Source organism: Pleurodeles waltl, chromosome 9, assembly GCF_031143425.1.
Source record: "Pleurodeles waltl isolate 20211129_DDA chromosome 9, aPleWal1.hap1.20221129, whole genome shotgun sequence".
NCBI classification, from domain to species: domain Eukaryota; kingdom Metazoa; phylum Chordata; class Amphibia; order Caudata; family Salamandridae; genus Pleurodeles; species Pleurodeles waltl.
Window position 1 is genome coordinate 1,064,994,504 of NC_090448.1, and position 12,393 is coordinate 1,065,006,896.

Genomic DNA, 12,393 nt, shown 5'->3' on the forward strand with positions numbered 1-12,393 from the left:
ACTGGCTGGACCCTCCTCTCCCTACCATTGTAAAACTCTGTAAGAACTGACTATAAGTACAGGGGAATTTTCCCCACAATTTGGAGACTCTTGGAATCATCTTGGAACTGGACACCAAAGGCTGAAAGGATTCACCAGGAACCGCCATGGACTGCTGCTGCTGTGCTGACTTGTGACCTGCCTGGTCACTGTGAAGGACTTGCCACTTGCTGCTTTTCCCTTGTGCTGGCCTATAGCTGGGCCCTCCACCTGAGGACCTTGTCTTAAGATTCTGCTCCCCAGGGGCAGGGTGCTGTGGCCCCTGACCCCTGCATCCATTTATTCACGAGGGGTGCTTCTCTGTGGTTGCGACTGCCATAGCGCTGATTGCAGCGCGCTTATGGAGGCTTGGGAGCTCGTAGGCTCCTTGCTGCATTGTGCCCCTTTAAATAAGATCATCGCAGCAGCCCGGGAAGCTGGAAGAACACTCGCGCACTGCATCGGGTGCAGGCGAGTGTCTGCTCGGGCCCCAGGAGGGGTCTGATCTTCTTGTGGCTTCACAGCAGGACCAGGGGAAGGCGCGGGGAGCTCCCCCTTCCCCCTGGCCTCTGCATTAGGAGCAGGACGCTCCTTTTCTGCTGTTAGGTAAAACGGGCATTACTGTGCCCCCCCCAGCTTGGTGGAAGGGCCAGTGGAGGCCCGGGGGGGCCCCCCAGAGATCACAGGTCCTGGGAGGGGCCTGTCATTAAACCGGAGGGGGTGCGTGGTGCCCCCCTCCTGCCCTAAGGTGTTTTTGCTGGCTTTGGCCCCCCTCGTGAGGGCCGGTTGAGGCCCTTGGGGCCCCCCGTAATCACGGTCCCCGGAGGGGCCTGTCTATAAATGAGAGGAGGTGCATGTCACCGTCCTCTGACCCCAGAGTATAAGGGAGGCCCCCGTTTTGCACATAGGAGCGCCGGGGGGCCCATTGTTCACCTTCTAGGCAATGGAGGTGCCTTCATCCAACCAGGTACTGTTTAAAAGACCAATATAGTTGCAATCCAAAGTTCTTTCTACAGACTTGTGTTTGATTCATATATTACCTACCTGCGTTTGATGTTTTTACATATGTGTATGCAAATGTTCCTTTTATGGAAATGCTTGCTAATATGTTTTTCTAACTTGCCATATGTTTTCTAATGTTCCTACTATGGGCATTTTATGATATTTTTATGACAAGTGCTGTGATGTAATAACGTGTTTTCCTGACTACTGCTTATGTTGCAGAATACTGAGTAACCTGTGTGTCATGTGTGACTACTGCTAGGTTGCAGAGTAACTAATGTGTAACGTTCTGACAACTGCTAAGGTAGGAGGATAGTACTGATATGTGATGTTTGGTCTGATAATTGCCTTGTGTACAATACAGTATATTTTCATATAATCTGGTGTTGTGTTTCCTTTGTGGTGGGGATATTGCGTCACATGGGTTGTGTGTGTTGTGCAAACGCTTTACACATTGCCTCTGGGTTAAGCCTGACTGCTCGTGCCAAGCTACCAAGGGGGTGAGCAGGGGTTATCTTGGATGTGAAACTCCCTTGCCCTGACTAGAGTGGATGAGTTCTGCCTGGCTGAGGTGCATACCCTAGCCAACCAGAAACCCCATTTCTAACAGTGTTATTTTTGTTATCTAGTAAATTATTGGTCATTTGTCTGTGAATTTGACCAATCTGTGTGTAAGCGTGGGCAAAGGCTGTAAATAAATAATAGAGAAGAAAGATAATAGAAAATGCATGTTTATTTACTTTCATGTGACATGTGGCAGTAATTGCTGTGATTCACCATGTATTTCTGAGCTATGCTGTCTATCATCCATGTACTCACTCTTGATCATGAGTGTTAAACCTAGACACTTGGGGCACAATTCACAAAGGGACTTAGGTGGAGTAAAGTAACGAGTGTGGAGTCTCCACACTTGTGGTGGAATCTCCACACTTGGGGCGGAATCTTCACAATGCGCCCTCTCTGTAGTGGACTGTGTGGAGATTCCATCCTGGGTGCGGAGAGTCCTCACTCGTAACTTTACTACACATGAGACCCTTTGTGAATCGGACCTCATTCTGCTGAAAACAGATGAAGTCTCTGGGTGAAGCACCTGTTCCAAGCATGGAAATTGGGTTCAGTATACTCTGTTTTGCTGGTTATTCCTCACTTTCTAGAGCAATTAAGAATAAACTTGTGATCCTGCGGTCGCCACCTCATTACTACTAGTAATTAGTAACATGGGAGGGATACCAGCTTTCTTCCTGGGTCACTCGAAACGAGGGACAGAAAAAAAGCACCGACTGCATCACAGTGCCATTGGAAATTAGCACAAAGCCCCCTACTTCTGCCTTTACACAAAGTTACAACAGAACAATGGCACAGATCCCAATTCTGCTGCTGGGACCTATTTATACAGTTCACGAGTTGTGAGAATTAACCCCTTCTGTGCCGAGGACGTAGTGGTTACGTCCTTCGGCACAGTGCTGCTGTGCCGAGGACGTAACCACTACGTCCTCGGCACACAGCCCAGAGGGAATGCTCTCGCTCCCTCTGTGTGCTTCCCCCCACCCCCCCAAAGTCAGGGATGGAAGGGGAAGCCCTTCCCCTCCCACCCCCGACCCCCCCAAGCCCCCCTGTGACGTCAGCACGCGAGCGCACGCTGGTTAGTCACAGGGTCTCTCCCATCGCGCTGGAAGCAGAGCTTCCAGTGCGATTGAAAGAGAAATGCTTTTGCATTTCTCTTTCAATCCCACGGGGGAGACCCCGAGAGGCTTCACAGGGAAGGAAATGTATTTCCTTCCCTTTGAAGTCTCTCACAGGGTTTCAAAAGCTGGATTGCTTGCAATCCGGCTTTTGAAACCCCACTAGACACCAGGGTTTTTTTTTTTTTTATGGGTCGCTCCCAGGGGGGCCATTTTTTTAGGAAGGCCTTTTCTGCCCCCCCTGGGGGCAGATTGGCCTATTATTAGGCCGATCTGCCCCCAGGGGGGGCAGAAACCTCTAGGCACCAGGGAGCTTTTTTCTTTTCTTTTTTTTTTGTGATGTTTTCTTTTTTTTTTGATGGGGAGCGACCCCTTAGGCAAGGGTCGCTCCCCTAGGGGGCAATATATATTTAGGCCATTTCTGCCCCCCTTGGGGGCAGATTGGCCAATTTTGATGAGGCCAATCTGCCCCCAAGGAGGGCAGAAACCATTAGACACCAGGGAGTTTTTTTTTTCGCGAATTTTACGCAACGGGAGCTACCCCTTGGGCAAGGGTCGCTCCCAGGGGGGGCATTTGGGGGGCAGATCGGCCTATTATTAGGCCGATCTGTCCCCAGGGGGGGCAGAAACCTCTAGGCACCAGGGATCATTTCTTTTCTTTTTTCTTTTTGTTATGTTTTCTTTTTTTTTAGGTGGGGAGCGACCCCTTAGGCAAGGGTCGCTCCCCTAGGAGGCAATATATATTTAGGCCATTTCTGCCCCCCTTGGGGGCAGATTGGCCTATTTTGATGAGGCCAATCTGCCCCCAAGGGGGGCAGAAACCAGTAGACACCAGGGAGTTTTTTTTTTTCGCGAATTTTACGCAACGGGAGCGACCCCTTGGGCAAGGGTCGCTCCCAGGGGGAGCATTTGGGGGGCAGAAACCTCTAGGCAACTGGGAGCTTTTTTCTTTTCTTTTTTTTTTGTGATGTTTTCTTTTTTTTTAGGTGGGGAGCGACCCCTTAGGCAAGGGTCGCTCCCCTAGGGGGCAATATATATTTAGGCCATTTCTGCCCCCCTTGGGGGCAGATTGGCCTATTTTGATGAGGCCAATCTGCCCCCAAGGGGGGCAGAAACCATTAGACGCCAGGGAGTTTTTTTTTTTGCGTGAATTTCACGCAAGGGGAGCGACCCCTTAGGGAAGGGTCGCTCCCTGGGGGGTGGATTATTTTAGGCCATTTCTGCCCCCCTGGGGGGTAGATCAGCCTATTTTGATTTGGCTGATCTGCCCCCAAGGGGGGCAGAAACCACTAGGCACCAGGGATTTTTTTGTTTTTTTGTATTACAGATGGGAAGCGACCCCTTGGACAAGGGTCGCTCCCCTGGAGGGGCAAAATGTATTTAGGCCATTTCTGCCTGCTTTGAGGACAGATCGGCCGATTTTAGGTCAATCTGCCCCCAAGGGGGGCAGAAACCACTAGCCACCAGGGATCTTTTTTTTGCGCCGTCACGCAAGGGGAGCGACCTTGTAGGCAAGGGTCGCTCCCTGGGGGGGGGGGGTAGGGGGGGCAAAATTATTTTAGGCCATCTCTGCCCCCCCTGGGGGCAGATCGGCCTATTGGTATTAGGTCGATCTACCCCCAGGGGGGGCAGAAACCTGTAGGCGCCAGGGCAAAAAAAATGTTTGTGGTTTTTTTTTTGTTTGTTTGTTTTTTTAGAGAAGGGTCGCTCCCCTGGGGGGCAAACTGTATTTAGACCATTTCTGCCCCCCCCCCTTGGGGGAAGATTGGTCGATTTTAGGTCAATCTGCCTCAAGGGGGCAGAAACCACTAGGCACCGGGGATTTGTTTTTTGGCGCCAATGTCACGCAGGGGGAGCGACCCTGTAGGCAAGGGTCGCTCCCGGGGGGGTTGGGGGTTCGGGGGCAAATTTATTTTAGGCCATTTCTGCCCCCCTGGGGGCAGAAACCTGTAGGCGCCAGGGCAAATTTTTTTTCTGTGTTTTTTTTTTTGGGGTTTGTTTTTTTAGAGATGGGGAGCGACCCATCAGACAAGGGTCGCTCCCCTGGGGGGCAACCTGTATTTAGAGCATTTCTGCCCCCCTTGGGGGCAGATTGGTCGATTTTAGGTCAATCTGCCCCAAGGGGGCAGAAACCACTAGGCACCGGGGATTTGTTTTTTGGTGCCAATGTCACGCAGTGGGAGCGACCCCGTAGGCGAGGGTCGCTCCTGGTGGGGGGGTGGGGGTAGGGGGGTCAAAATTATTTTAGGCCATCTCTGCCCCCCCTGGGGGCAGATCGGCCTATTGGTATTAGGCCGATCTACCCCCAGGGGGGGCAAAGACTTGTAGGCGCCAGGGCAAATATTTTTTTTGTGTTTTTTTTTTTTTGTTTGTTTGTTTTTTTAGAGATGGGTAGCGACCCATCAGGCAAGGGTCGCTCCCCTGGGGGGCAAACTGTATTTAGACCATTTCTGCCCCCCCCTTGGGGGCAGATTGGTCGATTTTAGGTCAATCTGCTCCAAGGGGGCAGAAACTACTAGGCACTGGGGATTTGTTTTTTGGCTCCACTGTCACGCAGGGGGAGCGACCCCGTAGGCAAGGGTCGCTTCCGGGGTGGGTGGAGGTTCGGGGGGCAAATTTATTTTAGGCCATTTCTGCCCCCCCTGGGGGCAGAAACCTGTAGGCGCCAAGGCAAATTTTTTTTTTGTGTTTTTTTTTCTTGTTTGTTTGTTTTTTTAGAGATGGGGAGCGACCCATCAGACAAGGGTCGCTCCCCTGGGGGGCAAACTGTATTTAGACCATTTCTGCCCCCCTTGGGGGCAGATTGGTCGATTTTAGGTCAATCTGCCTCAAGGGGGCAGAAACCACTGGGCACCGGGGATTTGTTTTTTGGCGCCAATGTCACGCAGGGGGAGCGACCCCGTAGGCAAGGGTCGCTCCCGGGGAGGTTGGGGGTTGGGGGTTCGGGATGCAAATTTATTTTAGGCCATTTCTGCCCCCCCTGGGGGCAGATCGGCCTATTATTAGGCCGATTTGCCATCGGGGGGGGGAGAAACCTCTAGGCGCCAAGGCAAATTTTTTTTGTGTGTTTTTTTTTTGGTATGTTTGTTTTTTTAGAGATGGGGAGCGACCCATCAGGCAAGGGTCGCTCCCCTGGGGGGCAAACTGTATTTAGACCATTTCTGCCCCCCTTGGAGGCAGATTGGTCGATTTTAGGTCAATCTGCCTCAAGGGGGCAGAAACCTCTAGGCACCGGGGATTTGTTTTTTGGCGCCAATGTCACGCAGGGGGAGCGACCCCGTAGGCAAGGGTCGCTCCCGGGAGGGTTGGGGGTTCGGGGGGCAAATTTATTTTAGGCCATTTCTGCCCCCCTGGGGGCAGAAACCTGTAGGCGCCAGGGCAAATTTTTTTTCTGTGTTTTTTTTTTTTTTGGGTTTGTTTTTTTAGAGATGGGGAGCGACCCATCAGACAAGGGTCGCTCCCCTGGGGGGCAAACTGTATTTAGAGCATTTCTGCTCCCCTTGGGGGCAGATTGGTCGATTTTAGGTCAATCTGCCCCCAAGGGGGCAGAAACCACTAGGCACCGGGGATTTGTTTTTTGGCGCCAATGTCACGCAGGGGGAGCGACCCTGTAGGCGAGGGTCGCTCCTGGTGGGGGGGTGGGGGTTGGGGATGCAAATTTATTTTAGGCCATTTCTGCCCCCCCTGGGGGCAGATCGGCCTATTATTAGGCTGATCTGCCACCAGGGGGGGGCAGAAACCTCTTGGCGCCAGGGCAACATTTTTTTTTTTTTTTTTTTTGTATGTTTGTTTTTTTAGAGATGGGGAGCGGCCCATCAGGCAAGGGTCACTCCCCTGGGGGGCAAACTGTATTTAGACCATTTCTGCCCCCCTTGGGGGCAGATTGGTCGATTTTAGGTCAATCTGCCTCAAGAGGGCAGAAACCTCTAGGCACCGGGGATTTGTTTTTTGGCGCCAATGTCACGCAGGGGGAGCGACCCCGTAGACAAGGGTCGCTCCCGGGGGGGTTGGGGGTTCGGGGGGCAAATTTATTTTAGGCCATTTCTGCCCCCCTGGGGGCAGATCGGCCTATTATTAGGCCGATCTGCCACCAGGGGGGGCAGAAACCTGTAGGCGCCAGGGCAAATTTTTTTTCTGTGTTTTTTTTTTTTTTTTGGTTTGTTTTTTTAGAGATGGGGAGCGACCCATCAGACAAGGGTCGCTCCCCTGGGGGGCAAACTGTATTTAGAGCATTTCTGCTCCCCTTGGGGGCAGATTGGTCGATTTTAGGTCAATCTGCCCCCAAGGGGGCAGAAACCACTAGGCACCGGGGATTTGTTTTTTGGCGCCAATGTCACGCAGGGGGAGCGACCCTGTAGGCGAGGGTCGCTCCTGGTGGGGGGTGGGGGTTGGGGATGCAAATTTATTTTAGGCCATTTCTGCCCCCCCTGGGGGCAGATCGGCCTATTATTATGCTGATCTGCCACCAGGGGGGGGCAGAAACCTCTTGGCGCCAGGGCAACATTTTTTTGTGTGTTTTTTTTTTTGTATGTTTGTTTTTTTAGAGATGGGGAGCGGCCCATCAGGCAAGGGTCGCTCCCCTAGGGGTCAAACTGTATTTAGACCATTTCTGCCCCCCTTGGGGGCAGATTGGTCGATTTTAGGTCAATCTGCCCCCAAGGGGGCAGAAACCACTAGGCACCGGGGATTTGTTTTTTGGCGCCAATGTCACGCAGGGGGAGCGACCCCATAGGCGAGGGTCGCTCCTGGTGGGGGGGTGGGGGTTGGGGATGCAAATTTATTTTAGGCCATTTCTGGCCCCCTGGGGGCAGATCGGCCTATTATTAGGCCGATCTGCCTCCAGGGGGGGCAGAAACCTGTAGGCGCCAGGGCAAATTTTTTTTGTGTGTTTTTTTTTTTGTTTGTTTGTTTTTTTAGAGATGGGGAGCGACCCATCAGACAAGGGTCGCTCCCCTGGGGGGCAAACTGTATTTAGACCATTTCTGCCCCCCTTGGGGGCAGATTGGTCGATTTTAGGTCAATCTGCCTCAAGGGGGCAGAAACCACTAGGCACTGGGGATTTGTTTTTTGGCGCCAATGTCACGCAGGGGGAGCGACCCCGTAGGCAAGGGTCGCTCCCGGGGGGGTTGGGGTTCGGGGGCAAATTAATTTTGGGCCATTTCTGCCCCCACTGGGGGCAGATCGGCCTATTATTAGGCCGATCTGCCCCCAGGGGGGGCAGAAACCTGTAGGCGCCAGGGCAATTTTTTTTTGTGTGTTTTTTGTTTTTTTTTGTTTTGTTTTTTTAGAGATGGAGAGCGACCCATCAGACAAGGGTCGCTCCCCTGGGGGGCAAACTGTATTTAGAGCATTTCTGCCCCCCTTGGGGGCAGATTGGTCGATTTTAGGTCAATCTGCCCCCAAGGGGGCAGAAACCACTAGGCACCGGGGATTTGTTTTTTTGGCGCCAATGTCACGCAGGGGGAGCGACCCCATAGGCGAGGGTCGCTCCTGGTGGGGGGGTGGGGGTTGGGGATGCAAATTTATTTCAGGCCATTTCTGCCCCCCCTGGGGGCAGATCGGCCTATTATTAGGCCGATCTGCCATCGGGGGGGCAGAAACCTCTAGGCGCCAGGGCAATTTTTTTTTGTGTGTTTTTTTTGTTGGTATGTTTGTTTTTTTAGAGATGGGGAGCGACCCATCAGGCAAGGGTCGCTCCCCTGGGGGGCAAACTGTATTTAGACCATTTCTGCCGCCCTTGGGGGCAGATTGGTCAATTTTAGGTCAATCTGCCCCCAAGGGGGCAGAAACCACTAGGCACCGGGGATTTGTTTTTTGGCACCAATGTCACGCAGGGGGAGCGACCCCGTGGGCAAGGGTCGCTCCCGGGGGGGTTGGGGGTTCAGGGGGCAAATTTATTTTAGGCCATTTCTGCCCCCCTGGGGGCAGATCGGCCTATTATTAGGCCGATCAGCCCCCAGGGGGGGCAGAAACCTGTAGGCGCCAGGGCAAAAAAAAATTCTGTGTTTTTTTTTTTTGGGGGGTTTGTTTTTTTAGAGATGGGGAGCGACCCATCAGACAAGGGTCGCTCCCCTGGGAGGCAAACTGTATTTAGAGCATTTCTGCCCCCCTTGGGGGCAGATTGGTCGATTTTAGGTCAATCTGCCCCCAAGGGGGCAGAAACCACTAGGCACCGGGGATTTGGTTTTTGGCGCCAATGTCACGCAGGGGGAGCGACCCCGTAGGCGAGGGTCGATCCTGGCGGGGGGGTGGGGGTTGGGGATGCAAATTTATTTTAGGCCATTTCTGCCCCTCCTGGGGGCAGATCGGCCTATTATTAGGCTGATCTGCCACCAGGGGGGGGCAGAAACCTCTAGGCGCCAGGGCAACATTTTTTTGTGTTTTTTTTTTTTGTATGTTTGTTTTTTTAGAGATGGCGAGCGACCCATCAGGCAAGGGTCGCTCCCCTGGGGGGCAAACTGTATTTAGACCATTTCTGCCCCCCTTGGGGGCAGATTGGTCGATTTTAGGTCAATCTGCCCCCAAGGGGGCAGAAACCACTAGGCACCGGGGATTTGTTTTTTTGGCGCCAATGTCACGCAGGGGGAGCGACCCCATAGACGAGGGTCGCTTCTGGTGGGGGGGTGGGGGTTGGGGATGCAAATTTATTTTAGGCCATTTCTGCCCCCCCTGGGGGCAGATCGGCCTATTATTAGGCCGATCTGCCACCGGGGGGGGGGCAGAAACCTCTGGGCGCCAGGGCAAATATTTTTTGTGTGTTTTTTTTTTTGTATGTTTGTTTTTTTAGAGATGGGGAGCGACCCATCAGACATGGGTCGCTCCCCTGGGGGGCAAACTGTATTTAGACCATTTCTGACCCCCCCTTGGGGGCAGATTGGTCGATTTTAGGTCAATCTGCCCCAAGGGGGCAGAAACCACTAGGCACAGGGGATTTGTTTTTTGGCTCCATTGTCACGCAGGGGGAGCGACCCCGTAGGCAAGGGTCGCTCCCGGGGGGGGGGGGAGGGTTGGGGGGCAAATTTATTTTAGGCCATTTCTGCCCCCCCTGGGGGCAGAAACCTCTTGTTGCCAGGGCAAAAAAAAAAATTGTGTTTTTTTTTGTTTGTTTTTTTAGAGATGGGGAGCGACCCATCAGACAAGGGTCGCTCCCCTCGGGGGCAAACTGTATTTAGACCATTTCTGCCCCCCTTGGGGGCAGATTGGTCGATTTTAGGTCAATCTGCCCCAAGGGGGCAGAAACCACTAGGCACCGGGGATTTGTTTTTTTGGCACCAATGTCACGCAGGGGGAGAGACCCCATAGGCGAGTTCGCTCCTGGTGGGGGGGTGGGGGTTGGGGATGCAAATTTATTTTAGGCCATTTCTGCCCCCCATGGGGGCAGATCGGCCTATTATTAGGCCGATCTGCCACCTGGGGGGGCATAAACCTGTAGGCGCCAGGGCAATTTATTTTTGTGTGTTTTTTTTTTTCTATGTTAGTTTTTTTAGAGATGGGGAGCGACCCATCAGGCAAGGGTCGCTCCCCTGGGGGGCAAATTGTATTTAGAGCATTTCTGCCCCCCTTGGGGGCAGATTGGTCGATTTTAGGTCAATCTGCCCCAAGGGGGCAGAAACCACTAGGCACCGGGTATTTGTTTTTTGGTGCCAATGTCACGCAGGGGGAGCGACCCCGTAGGCAAGGGTCGCTCCCGGGGGGGTTGGGGGTTCGGGGGGCAAATTTATTTTAGGCCATTTCTGCCCCCACTGGGGGCAGATCGCCTATTATTAGGCTGAAACCTGTAGGCGCCTGGGCAAATTTTTTTTGTGTGTTTTTTTTTTTTTTGGTTTGTTTTTTTAGAGATGGGGAGCGACCCATCAGACAAGGGTCGCTCCCCTGGGGGTCAAACTGTGTTTAGACCATTTCAGCCCCCCTTGGGGGCAGATTGGTCGATTTTAGGTCAATCTGCCTCAAGGGGGCAGAAACCACTAGGCACTGGGGATTTGTTTTTTGGCACCAATGTCACGCAGGGGGAGCGACCCCATAGGCGAGGGTCGCTCCTGGTCGGGGGGTGGTAGTTGGGGATGCAAATTTATTTTAGGCCATTTCTGCCCCCCCTGGGGGCAGATCGGCCTGTTATTAGGCCGATCTGCCACCAGGTGGGGGGCAGAAACCTGTAGGCGCCAGGGCAAATTTGTTTTGTGTGTTTTTTTTTTGTTTTTTTTTTTTTTTGAGATGGGGAGCGACCCATCAGACAAGGGTCGCTCCCCTGGGGGGCAAACTGTATTTAGAGCATTTCTGCCCCCCTTGGTGGCAGATTGGTCGATTTTAGGTCAATCTGCCCCCAAGGGGGCAGAAACCACTAGGCACCGATGATTTGTTTTTTTGGCGCCAATGTCACGCAGGGTGAGCGACCCCATAGACGAGGGTCGCTCCTGGTGGGGGGGTGGGGATTGGGGATGCAAATTTATTTTAGGCCATTTCTGCCCCCCCTGGGGGCATATCGGCCTGTTATTAGGCCGATCTGCCACCAGGTGGGGGTAGAAACCTCTAGGCGCCAGTGCCATTTTTTTTTTTGTGTTTTTTTTTTTTGTTTGTTTGTTTTTTTAGAGATGGAGAGCGACCCATCAGACAAGGGTCGCTCCCCTAGGGGGCAAACTGTGTTTAGACCATTTCTGCCCCCCTTGGGGGCAGATTGGTTGATTTTAGGTCAATCTACCCCAAGGGGTCAGAAACCACTAGGCACCGGGGATTTGCTTTTTGGCGCCAATGTCACACAGGGGGAGCGACCCAGTAGGCAAGGGTCGCTCCCGGGGGGGGTGTTTGGGGGGGTGGGGGTCAAATTTATTTTAGGGCATTCCCCCACCCGGGGCCGGCTGAGCTAGAGGCCAAAATCCACAGGTAGGCACTTTGCAAAAAACACCTCTGTTTTCTGGTGAAAATATATGTTGTGTCCACGTTGTGTTTTGGGCCATTTCCTTTCGTGGGCGCTAGGCCTACCCACACAAGCGAGGTACCATTTTTATGGAGAGACTTAGGGTAACGCTGGGTGGAAGGAAATTTGTGGCTCCTCTCAGATTCCAGAACTTTCTGTCACCGAAATGAGAGGAAAAATTGTTTTTTGGCCAAATTTTGATGTTTGCAAAGGATTCTGGGTAACAGAACCTGGTAAGAGCCCCGCAAATCACCCCATCTTGGATTCCCCTAGGTCTCTAGTTTTCAGAAATGCGCTGGTTTGCTAGGTTTCCCTAGGTGGCGGCTGAGCTACAGGCCAAAATCTAGAGGTAGGCACTTTGCTAAAAACAGGTCTGTTTTCTGTGATGTGTCCACGTTGTGTTTTGGGGCATATCCTGTCGCGTGTGCTAGGCCTACCCACACAAGTGACGTATCATTTTATCGGGAGACGTAGGGGAACGCTGGGTGGAAGGAAATTTGTGCCTCCTCTCAGATTCCAGAACTTTCTGCCACAGAAATGTGAGGAACATGTGTTTTTTTAGCCAAATTTTGAGGTTTGCAAAGGATTCTGGGTAACAGAACCTGGTCCGAGCCACACAAGTCACCCAATCTTGGATTCCCCTAGGTCTCTAGTTTTCAGAAATGCACAGGTTTGGTAGTTTTCCCTAGGTGGCGGCTGAGTTACAGGCCAAAATCTACAGGTAGGCACTTTGCAAAAAACACCTCTGTTTTCCTTCAAACATTTGGATGTGTCCACGTT